Source organism: Panthera pardus, unplaced genomic scaffold (assembly GCF_024362965.1).
Source record: "Panthera pardus isolate Hobbes unplaced genomic scaffold, ASM2436296v1 HiC_scaffold_6, whole genome shotgun sequence".
NCBI lineage: Eukaryota > Metazoa > Chordata > Mammalia > Carnivora > Felidae > Panthera > Panthera pardus.
This window is the reverse complement of record NW_026526991.1, coordinates 125,392,950-125,409,085: the sequence shown is the minus strand read 5'-3', so window position 1 is coordinate 125,409,085 and position 16,136 is coordinate 125,392,950. Positions and strand designations below refer to the sequence as shown.

The following is a 16,136-nucleotide window of genomic DNA, read 5'->3' as shown; positions in this document are numbered from 1 at the left end:
TAATTGTCACATATAATTTGTTCTAAGGTACCCTCACATATGGAACAATCTCCAACTAATTGCTCTCCGAACCATCTTACTAATTCCAACAGAGAATAATACAAATGAAACTATGCATTGATCTCACCTATTTACACCGATATAAAAATCTTAAACGCAATTCTAGAAAAACAAATTCGCTTCATCATTAGGCTTATAAACCAGTCATATGTGGGAATTTGAATAATGCAAGGATTATTTGAAATTACAAGTTATAAATTAAGCTAATCAATGGATCCAGTAAGATAAACCATCTGTTTCCATAGATGTAAAAAGAAAGAAAGAAAGAAAGAAAGAGAAAAGAAAAGTAAAGAAAAGAAAAGAAATGTCAGCATTCCTGTTTATTAAAAGCAAAACTCTTAGAAAGTTAGGAGGAAAAGAAAATTTCCTTCATACAATAAAGACCACCCGTTGTAAATCAATAGTCAGTGTCTTATATTGGCCATAAGCACAGTCTATGGAGTCATACAGACCAGGCCAAAGCCTCTGCACTCTTGAGCAATCTACTAAATCTAAGCCCAACTCATGGGCTTGTTCAAGCAAATACATGAAACACTAGGATGAATTCCTTAGCAAAATGCCTAGTAATAAAAAATGTGAACTGAAGAATAGCTATTGCTATTGTTGACATTTTTAGAGGTGAAACAATAGAGGGTCCTCACAAAACCAGGAATTATTCTACGAATATAGATACTACTCCTGTTACATAGAATTCTTTGGAGAGGTCTAGCCATCCAAATATTAATTCATTCCCTCAACTAACATGATCAAGGCATCAGAAAGTGCCAGGCCCTGTGCAGGTGAAGGTGCTGTGAAGGACAGTCAGCACGCTCAAGGATTCTAGAATAAGCAAGCACGTTTTTCTAAGAGCATTAGTGTCATGTTTGGGAAAGTACAAGAGGCTATATTACTACTTAACACGACGGGTCTCGATAGGTAGTGAGACATTTGAGAAATCGGTGAAGGCATTTTTTTGTTTTTGTTTTAATCAGTCAACACAATAGTGGTAAGGCATTATTGCATTTAGTGGCTGGGGACCAAAGACACTAAACACCCTGAAAAGTGAGAGACAGACACACCCCAAAATTCTCCTATTTCCTGTGTGACCTTCACATAGTGGCAGTTCTGTTACTAAGTATAAAACCTAGCTCTACTTTACATACTAAACCCAAAATATTTTTGCCCAATTTTAACACACACTGAATTTTCCAAGATTATAAGTTTTGTTTTGTTTTCCTGGAAATCTGACAAGAGTTGGTAGCCATTTCAGAAGATTTGTCACCAACCTACACAGCCACGTCAGCCTGGGTTTGTACGGTGGCATTCACAGTGATTCAAAGAGAACATTTAAGGTTTCATTTTGTCTTCTAGTGCAGCTTGCCCAGGCTTTTAACTTAATGACATAAGGAAATATATATTTTACATTATTTCTCCTAAATCCTATACTTCCAGCTTTATTTTTTTATATATATGTGTATTCAGGCTATATCATCTATGATTTTCATTTCAGAATAAAGAAACAAGTAATATAAAAAGGACTTAAAGGAAACTGACTTTACCCTAAAACCCTGAACTCAAACAGGGCATCATAGAATATTTGTCAGTGGAAATAACCTTTAAGTTGAGATTTGAAGGATTACCCAGGCTGAGGAAAATAGGCAATAAAGGGAAGATTTTAAAAGTCTGATACTCAAAGCAGAGGGCGAGGGGAGGGATATGGTTGCTCACATCCATAACTGGTGGAAGCATATATAAATTTCTGGAAAATAATTCAACTATGTATCAGGAGGAGTCTTCAAAATGTTCATGTGGGACTCAGTAACCTCACTCCTTAACATCCATCATTGGGAAATCATTCGAGATACAGGCAAAGACACACAAGGATTCCGATTGAAGTTGCTCTATAATTAGAATATTGAAAATACTCCCAGTGTCTAATAATAGGAGGGTGATTAAATAAATTATGGAACAGCTGTATGATAGAATCTTACACAGATGTTAAAAATCACATCCCTCTCCACTGACTCGTAACCAAACCAGTTTGTTTCTATGAGCCGTAACATGAATTTTGCATATTGTCTTAAAGTTATGCTAAATATCTCTCTAACCAAACAGATCTCTGGGGGAGGAGATAATGTCTGTCATGCCTTTAGCATCTAACAGACCTTTGCAAACAGGTATTTGACAAACATTTGTTGATTCATTAATTTTAAGGTGTGGTATGATGGTTCAATTTTTGTTAGAGACACAAACATACTGGTTCTTGGAAACCAAGAAGCATGAAACACAGAGTAATATATCACCCTCCTCTCTGATCCTCTGGGACTCCATGCTCCTCTGTTCAGACTGAAGTCTCTCTTTTGCATTTTGCCTGTTAGAAGATGACAAGAAGGGAGAAAAATGGCCAAATAGCATCAGAGCAAGCTAAAGTGGGCCATTCCCCCGGGACCTTGCTGATGAAATTCAAGGATTTTAGCAAGGAGAAAGGCAGCTGCAGTCCAAATGTTTTAAGAGGAACTTATAGGGCTCAAGGGCCCTAAACCTCGAAGGTACAATTGATTTGGGCTGCATTTCTCTCTCTCTGTGGAAATGAAACCTTATTAATTCTGAATGGCAGTATTCTCTGTGGATCCTGGACATGACAATAACTTAACCACAAATCCTTTGAAAAAGACAAATAAAGTTCATCAAATGTTCTAAAGTGATCCCCAATATTTGTTGCAGCCCATTCTGCATTCAATATTATAGGACTTGTAAATTTGCATGCCACCACCGCCCTACAAAAATACACTCTTTTCTTTGTGCTTAGGCACCAGGATAGACTGTATTCTTTTTCCTAAATATTTATATTCCTCCCTGTAAGGGGATCTAACATCTCTGCTCATTGCCATGTAACTTACAGCACCTTCCCATGGAGAATTAATACTTATTCTTTCCATTGACTGGGCTTGGACTTAGGGTTTGCTTTGCCCAGCATAACATGAGCAGAAGTGATAATGCCATCTATCTCCAAGCAGAAGCTTTGGGAGTAACTGAAGGATTCAACCATCTTTTGCTTTCCTTTATTGTTTTTTTTAATGTTTATTTATTTATTTTTGAGAAAGAGAGAGAGAGCACATGAGAGGGAAGGGGCAGAGAGAGAGAATCTCAAGCAGGCTCCGTGCCACCCGTGCAGAGTCTGATGCAGGTCTCGAACTCATGAACCGTGAGATCATGATCTAAGCTGAAATCAAGAGTCAAGACGTTTAACCGACTGAGCCAGCCAGGTGCCCCTTTTTCTTTCTTTTCTTACGAGATCAAGAACCCGGGTCCCAGGGACAAATGGAACAGAGTGAACTGCCTGGCAACAGAACTGTCACTGACCCAAAACCAACATGTTTATGTGGGCAAACAATAAATGTATGCTGTTGTAAATCATAGAAATTTTTTGTTTGTTATTGTTTTTGATTTGTTGCATTGATTGCTATAGACAGTTTGTTATTGCAGTATAATGTACAGAAAAGTGATATGTATTTAAATCTGGATTATATTGGGGTGCCTGAGTGGCTCAGTCGGTTAAGCGTCGGACTTCGGCTCGGGTCATGATCTCACGGTTCATGAGTTCAAGCCCTGTTTCGGGCTCTGCACCGGTGGTGCGGAGCCTGCTTGGGATTCTCTCTTTCTCTCGCTCCACCCCTCCCCTGCTTGTGCTCTCTCTCTCAAAACAAATAAACTTAAAAAAAAACTGGTTTATGTTAAGAGGTTTTTCTTAACAAGTCAGGTAAAGCCCTGAGCCATCAGAACAAATTCATTCTTTCCAGTGGATCTCATTTGTAAAGAAATGACTAGGGCCAATTCAAAATTCCAGTGTTCTGTGGACCTGGCCCAGGTTTCTCTTTGCTTGCCTTACTTATCCAGCTCAGACTGACTGTTTCAGGCCCAGAGACACAGTGTATAACCCATGACCCATGATCTCTAGCCTATGAAATAACCCAAATGGCTTCTGATTTTTGCATTCTTGGAGAGAAACTGCTCATTGAAACAATAACAACACAAACAGAGTTCTTACAAACGAACTATTTCCTGGAGAGAAAGCTGAAAAGAACTGGGCCGAGAAACACAGTTCATATGCAATTGAAGGTTGAGCCCTTGGAGCCCAGTCAGCAGTAAGCTTTAACATCTGCAGTGGACCAGGTCCCAAAGCCACATCTCAATCCACGTGCTCAATGTGTTTGTATCTGCCATGTATCCAGATATGTTTTTACATAACAATTCCAAAAATCTATTTAAAGTACTAAATGGATTTAATTCAAAGCAACCAAATATGCGGGCATGTAAGCTCGGCCTAACTAAGAGCTGCAGACAGAACCCTCGCATGCCGCAGTGTTTGGACATGCAGCGTCTTGTGAAAGGAGCTTCAGGCTGAAATGCCCCTTAGCTAAATAAAGACTTGATCCTGCAGACCAGTCTCGGGTTAATTTGGGCGTGTAGGAGGAGGATGTGGCCCCACTGCAAATGAGAGGATAAAAAGGTGAGGAATAAGAAATGAGAGAAGCCACGCAGGGATTAAAAGCTATTTCCTTATGTTATTACCATTCATTATTTGTTATTATGTGTCATGATTTCATTTCATTTATTTTTTTTTTTCTTATGTTTATTTTTGAGAGAGAGAAAGAGAGAGAGAGAGTGAGAGAGACAGAGCATGAGCGGGGGAGGGGCAGAGAGAGTGAGACACAGAATCCGAAACAGGCTCCAGGCTCCCAGCTGTCAACGCAGAGCCGGACGCAGGGCTCAAACCCATGAATTGCGAGATCATGACCTCAGCGGAAGTCAGATGCTTAACCGATTGAGCCACCAGGCGCCCCCTCATAGTTATAATTTTAAAGTGTTGTATGCCTCATGAAACAGTGCCCCTTCTAATATCTCTATCAGTAAACTTATCCTTTATCTAATTTTTTAAAAAATCTCCTTTCCCCAAATCAAGAAGACTTGACTAGTTTCACCTAGAAGTGAGAACCTACATGATCTCAAACTCCATTATGTCACCTTCTCCTCCCTTTTTCTTCTCCCCAACATCACGATCATAATCATCCTCCCGTTAACTTTTAGTAACCATTCACACGGGTGCCAGGCACTGTGCTGAAAACATTCTAATTGTTTCCCTTTCCACTGAGCCAGGCTGTGTTCTTTACCTCCATCTACAAAGTCTTACAAGGTCTAGCTCCTGCCTAATTTTTTTCTCTCCCTCTTCTTTGCGATTCCAGCCACACTAGTCTCTTTACAATTCTGAGTTTGTCAAGATTTTTTTTTCTCAATTCACTCTCAAAAGGCTGTGTTGGCATTTCCAGCTGGAATCATCCTTCTCTTGACTCGTGGCACTCACTGCTAACTCCTTCTCATCCTCAGACCCAAAATGTGACATCTTTGGGGAAGATATTTCTAACCATTCAATTGAAGTCATCAGCCCTATGATTTTCTCCCATGGGACTGTTTCTTTCCTTCATGGTATGTTTCCCAACCTGAAATTATATAGTTGGGTGCTTGCTTGTTTAATATCTATTTTTTTTTCATGTTTATTTCCGAGAGAGAGAGAGACAGAGAGAGAGAGAGAGAGCGAGAGAGCGAGTGGGGGAGGGGCAGAGAGAGAGGGAGACACAGAATCCAAAGCCGGCTACAGGTTCCAAGCAGTCAGCACAGAGCCCGACATGGGGCTCGAACTCATGAACTACAAGATCATGACCTGAGCTAAAGTCAGACACTTAACCGACTGAGCCACCCACGTGCCCCTAATATCTGTCTATTTTAAACACCCATTGCCAAGCACGGTGCCTGGTATCTAAGTCATTTGATAAATATGTAGAGAATGAATAAATAAATTGATGAGCCTTTTAATTCTTTTGAGAAGACTATATTACTATTCCTATTATAGATGAGGAAAACTGAGGCTTGCAGATGATACATATCTTGTCCTTAGTAAAAGAGACAGTTGAAGACCTTTTGCGTGTTTCCATGCAATATTGTGTTTGTTTATATCAGAGAGAACTGGCCATCCTCTCGATTTCTCCAGATGGTTTGTAGCACTCCAGATAGGTGCCCTTTCCAACACCCTCTGCATCTCCATGTCCCACTGGGTTTGCGATCTCCCCATGAGCATGCAACTCCTTCACATACAGCAAGGATCTGTTCTGTACAAGGCCTCACACCTCCCAAACTAGGTGGGACTACCATCTCACTCTTTTCCCCGGCTCCCACTACACCAGGCTATGGGATGCTTTCACCTGAGCAATGGCGTGTTTTGTCACTCCACGACAAAAGACCAGGATGGCCAAGCAATTGTGGAAAGACCGCGCTGACCACAGAGCTAAGATAGTAACCCAGTGTTTCCAGTTGCTGCCAAAACCCCAAATCCAATATGCTCAAGAAGGCAAGCTATTGAATATCACTTCATTTCCCCTTTTTTCCTGCCATCTCTAGAAAGACTATTTCTCTGAGCCAAAATTAATTTCAACACGTGCTTAACTGGAGAACAATACTCCTCGGCCTCCGCTGGTTGTTCGCTTACTGCAGCTGCCTTCCGGTTTCGGTTGTCAGAAGTCTTTCTCTGCCATTCGGGTTTTTACTCTTAAGAATTATTCGGTGAGTCACAGCCATGAGACTGTAACCAGCATGTTCCCTTGAGGATAACAAGTGTCTTCAGGCGGACCAAACGTTGTCGTAGCCCTCCCTCAACCAATCTCAAGGATGGAGATGAACAGCTTCAATGCCTAACAAAAAGCAAAAGGAAGTCTTGTGTGGAGATGTGGGAAAGCTGTGTGGGGCCAGCTGGGCGGGGTGGGGGAGGGAAGGAGTGGGAAGAAGAGGGGGAAGTGATAAAAGATCAGAGGGAAGATAGGTCTCCAGTCTTTCAGCTTGTTGTACTCCCTCACTCTTCCAATTTTTAGCTCCTTCTTTATAAGCTTGAAGATTTTACCTGGACATTGAGTTTCATCATGTCTCACAGATTTTGATACCTAGCATTTTCTCTTTCTTATTTTCTACATTGTCTTTCATTTCATTTTCTATTTCCTTCCTTAACCCAGTAATTATTTAGGAGAGAGTTTATAGATTTCCAAGTATTTGGACATTAAAAAAAATTTTTTTTATCAATAATTCTAGTTTCATTACGTGGTAAAGAGATATGCGTACAATTTTTGTTTTGTGAAGTGGCTGGGATTGGCAAGAGGTCTAAAATATGGCTAATATGGGGGCGCATGGGTGGCTCAGTCAGCTAAGAGTCCGACTCTTTACCTCAGCTTATGTTATGATCTCATGGTTTGTGAGTTCGAGGCCCAAGTCTGGTTCCACACTCACAATGCAGAGCCTGCTGGAGATTCTCTCTCTCCCCACCTCTCTCTCTGCCCCTCCCCTGCTCGTACATGGAGCTCTCTCTCTCTCTCAAAAATAAATAAATTAATTAATTAATTAATTAAAAATAAAATAAAACATGGTTAATGTCATTCAATGACACTTGAAGAATAGGTACACATTCCCTATATTTCAGACAACAAATTAGTATAACTTACTTCTCTCTATCTTATTAGAGTCTTCAACTCTTCTGTGCCATTGTTCTCTGTTTGCTTTCCACTTCTAAGAAGGAACAACTTTCTCAGAAGCCCTCCTATTTCCTCAGAAGGCACTTCTGCTTCCCCTTCCCTTATCTGCCTCTCTTATGTGGTTCCCTTTCCACTTACCAGAATTCTTGGCTACCAAGGGGTCAGAGGATCCAGGATTGGTCAAGGAGATTCTATTCATTTCTTTCTATATCCCATTTCAAGCCCTGTCCTTAGCATCATATAGGCTTCTAAAATTATTATTCAGCCTACTACTTGCACTCTCTGGGATTAAAAATTAAACTTTCATGACTTCCTTATGTGTCCTTCACTTAGAGTTCTGACAGCTTAAATCACTTATGAAATATTAATGAGAGGTGCTTTTTTTTCTGGAAAGATGCTTCTGCCCGATTCATTGATTTCTTCCATACAATGTAAAAGCTCTCTTTGCCAAAAACAGATGAACTAACAGTTGATCTGTTCTTGCTATGCACATTATTTTGTTACCAGCCACATTACATCACCCATGGGCAATGTGTGTTTTTAAAAGCAGAAACTTTAGTTGAGAGAGAGATATAAATCCAAGAATTAATTCATAAATGTGTGCTTCTTGTTAAACAAAGGAAAAATAAAGATATGCTATACTGGGTCTGGCCAATACCACATTTATTATCTTCTATAGTTAAATTTTATTCTCAATAAAAGTTTTACAGAGCTCTCTTACTGAGCAAAAATTCTTTCAAAACTACACTATACATGAAAAAAGATAGACTAGGCAATAACATCGTCATTTAAAGGATATATTCACATGGCAAAAGCCAACTGGAACTACAGAATGAGAAGATCTAGGATTTTTAGAGGGGCATCTATTCCTTCAAAAGAAAGTTTTCTATTATCATTCTCCCAGATCTCTCTAGAATTCCCTCTCTGCTTTTCACTCTTTCTAAAATTTTAGGTGGTCTTTTCTCTCTCATAGAGTTAGTAAATGGCAAAGTCATCTGCTCTCCAAACCATTAATGTACCTAAAATACCATTATTCTTTTTTTATTCCTTTGCTTAAACATTAACTTTTTAGATATACCTTTAAAAAATGAAACCATCATTTCAGGGAGCAATATATTGATTCATAATAATGCCATTTGAATTTGGTTCCAGCACCACTTTCTTCCATGCCTACTGTCTGAAGGACATGAAAAGAAATATACGTACTTTTTAAAAATAAAATGGGTTCATTCACAAATTACCCCAATAGAGGGATATGATTTACTGGCAAGAAATTGATGTGAGTCAACATATGTCTATCCAGAATCCCATGAAGGTACCTCTAACTCCTATTCTGACAGTAACTAGAGTTTGATCTTTGTGACCTCAATTTCCTCATTGGTAAAATTAGGAATTTAAATTAGATGACCTCTGAGGCCCTTGCTGGTGCTAAAATTCTATAAATCAATTGATTGTATGCCTTTAGGATGGTCAAGGACATAATAGAAAATCTATTCAATTATTTAAATCACTATACATGTCCTGTCCTTCTAATAGCACTCTTGTATTTTTTTCCATCAACAACCCCTGAGGGAAATCTGATCAAGACTTTGAGTGTGTGTGCACATCAGAATGTCAATACTCCAATGGCCAGCCATGAAAGGTCTTATCAGCTGTCTCTGAACTGATAAATTCAAGGCAGGAGTTAGAAACTTGGCCTAGGAAAACCTTGCATTCTTATTATGTTTTTAATTGCTGACACTTCTTTTATCATTCACTGCCTTTACTTATTATCACAAAGTTTAAAGGATAGGTAGGGCATCTTGTGGAAGTAGAAACTGAAACATCCAGATGAAGAATTTTCCAAGCTTCTACAGTCATCAAATGACTGAAAAAAATAAATAAGAACTTAGATAAATTAACTATAATCCTCTTCTGGCCATAAAACATTCTCCCACTCCGTTTTATAAAATTAACTCTTTTGATGCTAGTTGTTTTTTTTAATAACTTTCCACAGCAATTCAGAATTCATGTAACGCCTTATGGAAATTCAGTTAGAGAGCACTGCACGGCCAGAGAGGATATATCATTCCAGATGCTTTGATGACTGCTTCGAGTCATTAGAACCACCACATAGCCCCTAATAGAAAGGTACTCAGATTTCCCTAAAAATTAGAATTACAGTTCTTCCTGTCTGAGAAAAGCATTGTGCCTGGTTCCGTGTTATAGTCCTGTGACCAGGGAGCCACATATGGAATTGGGAAATTCATAAGAGCTTCCTTCTTATGGAAGGTGAGCCACCTTTTGGAGTCATAGCTACACAATTGTGTTTCTATTCTTATCAGAGAACAGTACAACTGGAACGAATTCAGCGTCCAGCTCCCCTACTCCACAGACATGTAACCATGGGCAAGTGACAACTTCTCTGGGCCTCAGTTTCCTCATATCACAAAGGAATAATAACAGTTGTTGTGAAGATTCAATGAATTAACTCATGTAAAACGTGTATCACATCCAACAGACAGTAGAAAGTTAGTAATGGTTATCTACTTAATTTATTAGAGTGCTTTATAGTAAATCTTATATTTATATTTATATTTTATATAAATTTTATAGTATTTTAAAGGCTTAGAATAGCACTTGGCACATGGTAAGTAGTCTCTAAGTGCAAGCTATTTTTACTGTTCTTAAAGTTAAAAAGCAGATGTTGGAAATTTAATTTTTATTTACATAAATGTATCTAAAATAGATAGCATAAAACTTTAACGTATTTTTTTTGAATTTTTTTTTTTAACGTTTATTTTATTTTTGAGACAGAGAGAGACAGAGCATGAACGGGAGGGGCAGAGACAGAGGGAGACACAGAATCGGAAGCAGGCTCCAGGTTCTGAGCCATCAGCCCAGAGCCGGATGCGGGGCTCAAACTCACCGACCGTGAGATCGTGACCTGAGCTGAAGTCGGACGCTTAACCGACTGAGCCACCCAGGCGCCCCAAAACATTAACGTATTTTATGAGATACTTAAGAGAACATAAACGGAATGAGTATACACGTTTACCTCACCATCTAAGTCAAAAGTCTCTGGTTTAAAAAACAAAAACAAAAAAACAACTAGGTTGCTGAATCCAGAGAAGCAGTTTAAGATGACAGCATAGAAAGTTCCTGAACTCACCTCCTCCTAGGAACACAACAAGTCTACAGCTACATACAGAAAAATTCCCTCTGAAGACGACCTGAAAAGTACCTGAACAAGCTCCTCCACAACAAGAAATAAAAGGGGCACATCAAAATGGGAGACACAGTCTCTCCAAAAACACCCATCTCTAGTACAGCAGCCCACGGTTGAGGCATCTCACAATCTCCCTGAGGAGCAAGGGGGTTGTCCCCACATGAGGGACCCAAATCTTGGGACCTACACCAAGGAGATGAGACCCCAAAAATGTCTGGTTTTGAAAACCAGTGAGGCTTAGGTCCAGGAACCATATGGCTGTAAGGGATGGACACTTCACTCTTCAAGAGCTCACACACAGACTCACTCACCCTGGAACCTAGTACAGAAGCAGCAGTTTGAAAAGCACTTAGACCATAAGTAAAGGAGATTCATTTACTGTTCTTAAAGCACTTGCCAGAAGAGCAGGAGCCTACAGAATCTCCCTCTGGGGACAGAGACACTGGCAGGTACCATTTTCAGCATTTTCCTTCTAACCTGCTAGTGCTGGTAGGCATGCTCAGACTTTATGTGCTGCACCCCATGAGCCCGTCTAAGGTGGACAATCACCCCACTCCTGTACACCACTATTCAGCAGTTTACCCAAAGTCAGCTAGGTGAGTGCCCCACCCTCATATGCCACTCCACCTTGGCCTTGCCAATGATGACCTAGTGAGCGCCCCACCCCTGCATGCTCCTTCACAGTGGCACCACCAAAGCCAGCCAGCTGATGCAATCCATACAAGGAATGTCCCATGAGAATCTGTCTGGTTCTCATGGCCAAGGGGGTTGGGCCTAGGTCCTATGGGTCTGAAACAAATGGAAAGAAAATTCTTGGCAGGCTATCACCATAGAGCATTGCACAGACAGCAGACTGAAACACATTCCCAGACTTGCTGTGAAAAAGTCCTATCTACCTGACAGGAATTTCAGGTTACGAAAGTGTTCTTGGGAAACAGAGGCTATAGGAAAGCATCTTTGAGCTCGTACTTGATCTTACTACATCTCAACAATACCTCCCAGAAAAAAGTCCAAACACTCATATGGAGCCTTGAAATTTGCAACTGTTGCTAAGGGGACACATCTAGATCACTTGAACCAGAGCCAGCAGAGGGTACAATTGAGGTCCCACAGGATTGTATATATTTGCATACCATAAAAGCTGCTGCCTGAGGATCTAGCCTCTAATCAGCCTGAAACTAAGTGCTGACTGAGATCACCTCTCAGGAACACTCATAGGTCTTGGCATACCCTCAGTAACTGGGACCTACCAAGAAAAAGTCAGGCTGCGTAGACAATCACAAAGGTTTGAAAGACACCGAAGGCTTAGGGCAAGGTTAAATGATAAGGTTTATTTCCTACAAAAGATCATTCATATAAGACCTGGAAAGATAGCTGTTACACCTGATACATAGAAAGGAACACAGAGAGATAAACAAAATGAGGAGACAGAGGAATATGTTCAAATGAAAGAACAAGATAAAACCCTAGGAGTGTGGGCCGGGGGGGGGTGGGGGGGTGGGGGGGGGGGGGTAAGGAGGCAGGGAGGGAAATACCTTAAGGAAACAAAGATAAATAGTTTACCTGATAAAGAGTTCAAAGTAATGGTCATAAAGATGCTCACTGACCTCTGAAGAAGAATCGATGAACACAGTGAGAACTTCAACAAAGAGACAGAAAGTATAAGAAAATACCAAACTGAAGCCACAGAAATAAAGAACACAATAACTGCTCCGAAAAATACACTAGGAGGGTTCAACAACATTTGAAGCAGAAGACAGAATCAGGGAGCTGGAAGACAGGACAGTGCAACTCACAAACAGAGCAGCAAGAAGAAAAAAAATTTAAACCAAAAATAGCTTAAAGAACCTATCAGACATCATCAAGTAGAATAACAGCCACATTATAGGGGTCCCCTATGGAGGAGAGAGAGAGAAAGGGGCAGAAAACTTATTTGAAGAAATAATGGCTGAAAAAGTCCCTAATTTGGGGAAAGAAAGAAACATCCAGATCCAGGAAGCCCATAGAGGTCCATAGAAAATGAATACAAAGAGACCCACACCAAGACGCACTATAATTAAAACGTCAAAAGTTAAAGAAAGAATCTTAAAAACAGTAAGAGAAAAACGTGTTATATATAAAGGAACCACCATAACACTGCCAGCAGATTTCTTAGCAGAAAATTTGCAGGCAAGAATTGAGGAGCATATGTTCAAAGTGCTGAAAGAAAACAACTTCCAACCAAGAATACTCTACTCAGCAAGGTTATCATTCAGAATTGACAGAGAGATATAGAGCTTTCCAGATAAATAAAAGCTAAAGGAATTCAACACTAAACAAGTTTATGAGAAAAATTAAAAGAACTTCTTTAAGCTAAAAAGAAAGGGTGCGTATCAGTTACAAGAACAAATATGAAAGTAAAAAATCTCACTGGTAAAGGTAAATATATAGTAAAGAGTGAATTAATCACTTATAATATTAGTAAGAAGATTAAAAGACAAAAGTAGTGAAAAAAATAATGATAACCACAATAATTACTGAAGGGATATACAGAATAAAAAGATGTAAAATGTGACATCAAAAAGATAAAATGTAGTGGGGGTAGTAAAAATGTAGAACTTTAGAATGTGTTAAAATTTAATTTGCTGTCAACTGAAAATAAATTGTTATAAATATAGGCTGTTATATGTGAGCCTCATGGTAACCACAAAGCAAAAACCTATAGTAGGTACACAAAAGATAATGAAAAAGGAATCCAAGCATACTACTATAGAAAGTCATCAAACCACAAGAGAATAAGCCAAATAGAAGAAAAAAGGAACAGAGAGTAACTACAGAACACAAAGAAAACAATAAGCAAAGTAGAGTAAGTACATACTTACCAATAATTGCTTTAAATGTAAATGTGCTAAATTCTCCAATACATTGAGGGGCTGGATGTATTAAAAAAATAAAAATAGAAAAACAAGGCCCATCTATATGCTGCCTACAAGAGACTCACTTCAGATGTAAGGACACACCTGGGTTGAAAGTGAAGTGATGAAAAAGGATATTTCCCACAAATGGGAACCAAAAGAAAGTTGGGGTAGCTATACAAATATCAAATAAAATAGAGTTTAAAACAAAGATGCTTATAAAAGACAGAGAGAGGCATTACATGATGATTAAGGGGTCAATCCAACAAAAGGTATAACATTTATAAGTATTTATGTACCCAACAGGAAAGAACCTAAATATGTAAAGCAAATACTAACTCACCTAAAGGGAAAAATTGACAATAATAGAGTTTTGGTAGGAAACTTTAGCACCCCATTTACATCGATGGATAGATCATCCAAACAGAAAATTACTATGGAACATCAACCTTAAATGATACATTATACCACATGGACTTGATAGATATATACACAACATTCCACCCCAAAGCATCAAAATATACATTCTCCTCAAGTTCACATGGAACATTCTCCAGGTTGGATCATATGTTAGAACAGAAAACAATTCTCAATAAATATAAGAAGACTGAAATCATATCAAGCATCTATTCCAACTACAATGGTATGAAACTAGAAATCAATTATAAGAAGAAAGCTTTAAAAATCACAAACGTGAAGATTAAACAACATGCTACTGAAAACCAATGGGTTGATGAACAGATCAAAGAATAAATTTTTAAAACTACCTGCAGTCAAACGAAAATGCTAATGCATCATACCAAAATGTATTGAATGCAGCAAGAGCAGTTCTAATAGGCAAGCAAGATTTAGGCTTACCTCACGAAATGAGAAAAATCTCACATAAACCACCTAAGTTGACACCTAAATGAACTAGATAAAGAAAAACAAATTATCTCCAAAATTAGTAGAAGGTAAGAAATAATAAAGATCAGAGTGAAAATAAATGAAATACAGATTTAAAAGAGAGCATAAATTAATCAATGAAACTAATAGCTGGTTCTTGGAAAAGATAAACAAAATTGACAAACATTTAGTGACACTAACTGAGAAAAACAGAGGGCTCAAACAAAAGAAAACCAGAAATGAAAGAGAAGTTACCAGATACCACAGTAATACAAAGGATCATAAGAAACTACTTTGAAAAATTATATGCCAACAAATTGGACAAACTAAAAGAAATGGATACATTCCTAGAAACATATACCTATACTGTATCATGAAAAAGAGAGAATCTGAATAGACCAGCTATTAAAAAAGAGATTGAGCCAGTAGTCAAAAATCAACCAACAATCAAAAGTCCAGGCTTCAGTGATGAATTCTACCAAACATTCAAAGATTTAAAACGTATCCACCTCAAACTCTTTCAAAAATTTGAAAAGTAAGGAATGCTTCCAAACTCATTTTCTGAGTCCAGCATTACCCTAATACCAAAACCAGACAAAAACACCACCAAAAAAAAGGATCGTAGGCCAATATTCCTGATGAACTTAGATGCAAAAATCCTCAGCAAAATATCAATAAACTGAATTCAACAATATATCAAAAGAATCATGTACCACAATCAAGTGTGATTTATTCCAAGGAATGCAAGGATGTTTCAGTACATGCAAATAAATTATTGTGACATACTGCATTAACAAAATGAAGGATAAAAATCATACGATCATCTCAATAGATAAAGAAAAAGCATTCGAATAAATTCAACATCCATTTATGATAAAAAGCCTCAACAAAGTGGGTATAGGTAGAGTAACCTCAACATAATAAAGGCCATATATGACAAGCCCACAGTTAACATTATTCAGTGAAGAAAAGCTAAAAGCTTTTCCCTTAAAATCAGGAACAAGATAGATGCCTATGCTTGCCTCTTTTATTTAACATAATATTGGAATTCCTAGCAAGTGAATACACAAGAAAATGAAAAAAAGGGGGGAGGGTATCCAAATTGGAAAGGAAGAAGTAAAACAGCAACTATTTGCAGAAGACATGATTTATATAGAGAAAATCCCACATAGCAGACCAAAAACCATTAGAGCTAATAAATTCAGTAAAGCTGCAGAATGTCAAATCAATATACAGAACTATGTTGCATTTTTATATACTAGTAACAAGGTCTCAGAAAGAGAAATTCAGAAAATAATCTCCATTACAACTGGATCAAAAAGAATAAAATAAATTTATTCTATAGAATAGAATAAATTTAACCAAGGAAGTAAAAGTCCTGTACATTGAAAACTATAAAACACTAATGAAAGAAATTGAAGAAGACACAAATAAGTGTAAAGATATTCTGTGCTCATAGACTGGAAGAATTAATGTTGTTAAAGTGTCCACGTTACCCAAAGTGATATGCAGATTCGATTCAACCCCTATCAAAATTCC

At 38.4% G+C, this 16,136-nt stretch overlaps 1 protein-coding gene across 1 annotated transcript in view; it reads right to left on the bottom strand.

Annotated features, from left to right (window-relative positions):
• CUBN (cubilin) overlaps positions 1-16,136 on the bottom strand; it is a 273,842-nt gene that overhangs the window by 220,372 nt on the left and 37,334 nt on the right. The window lies entirely within an intron of this gene.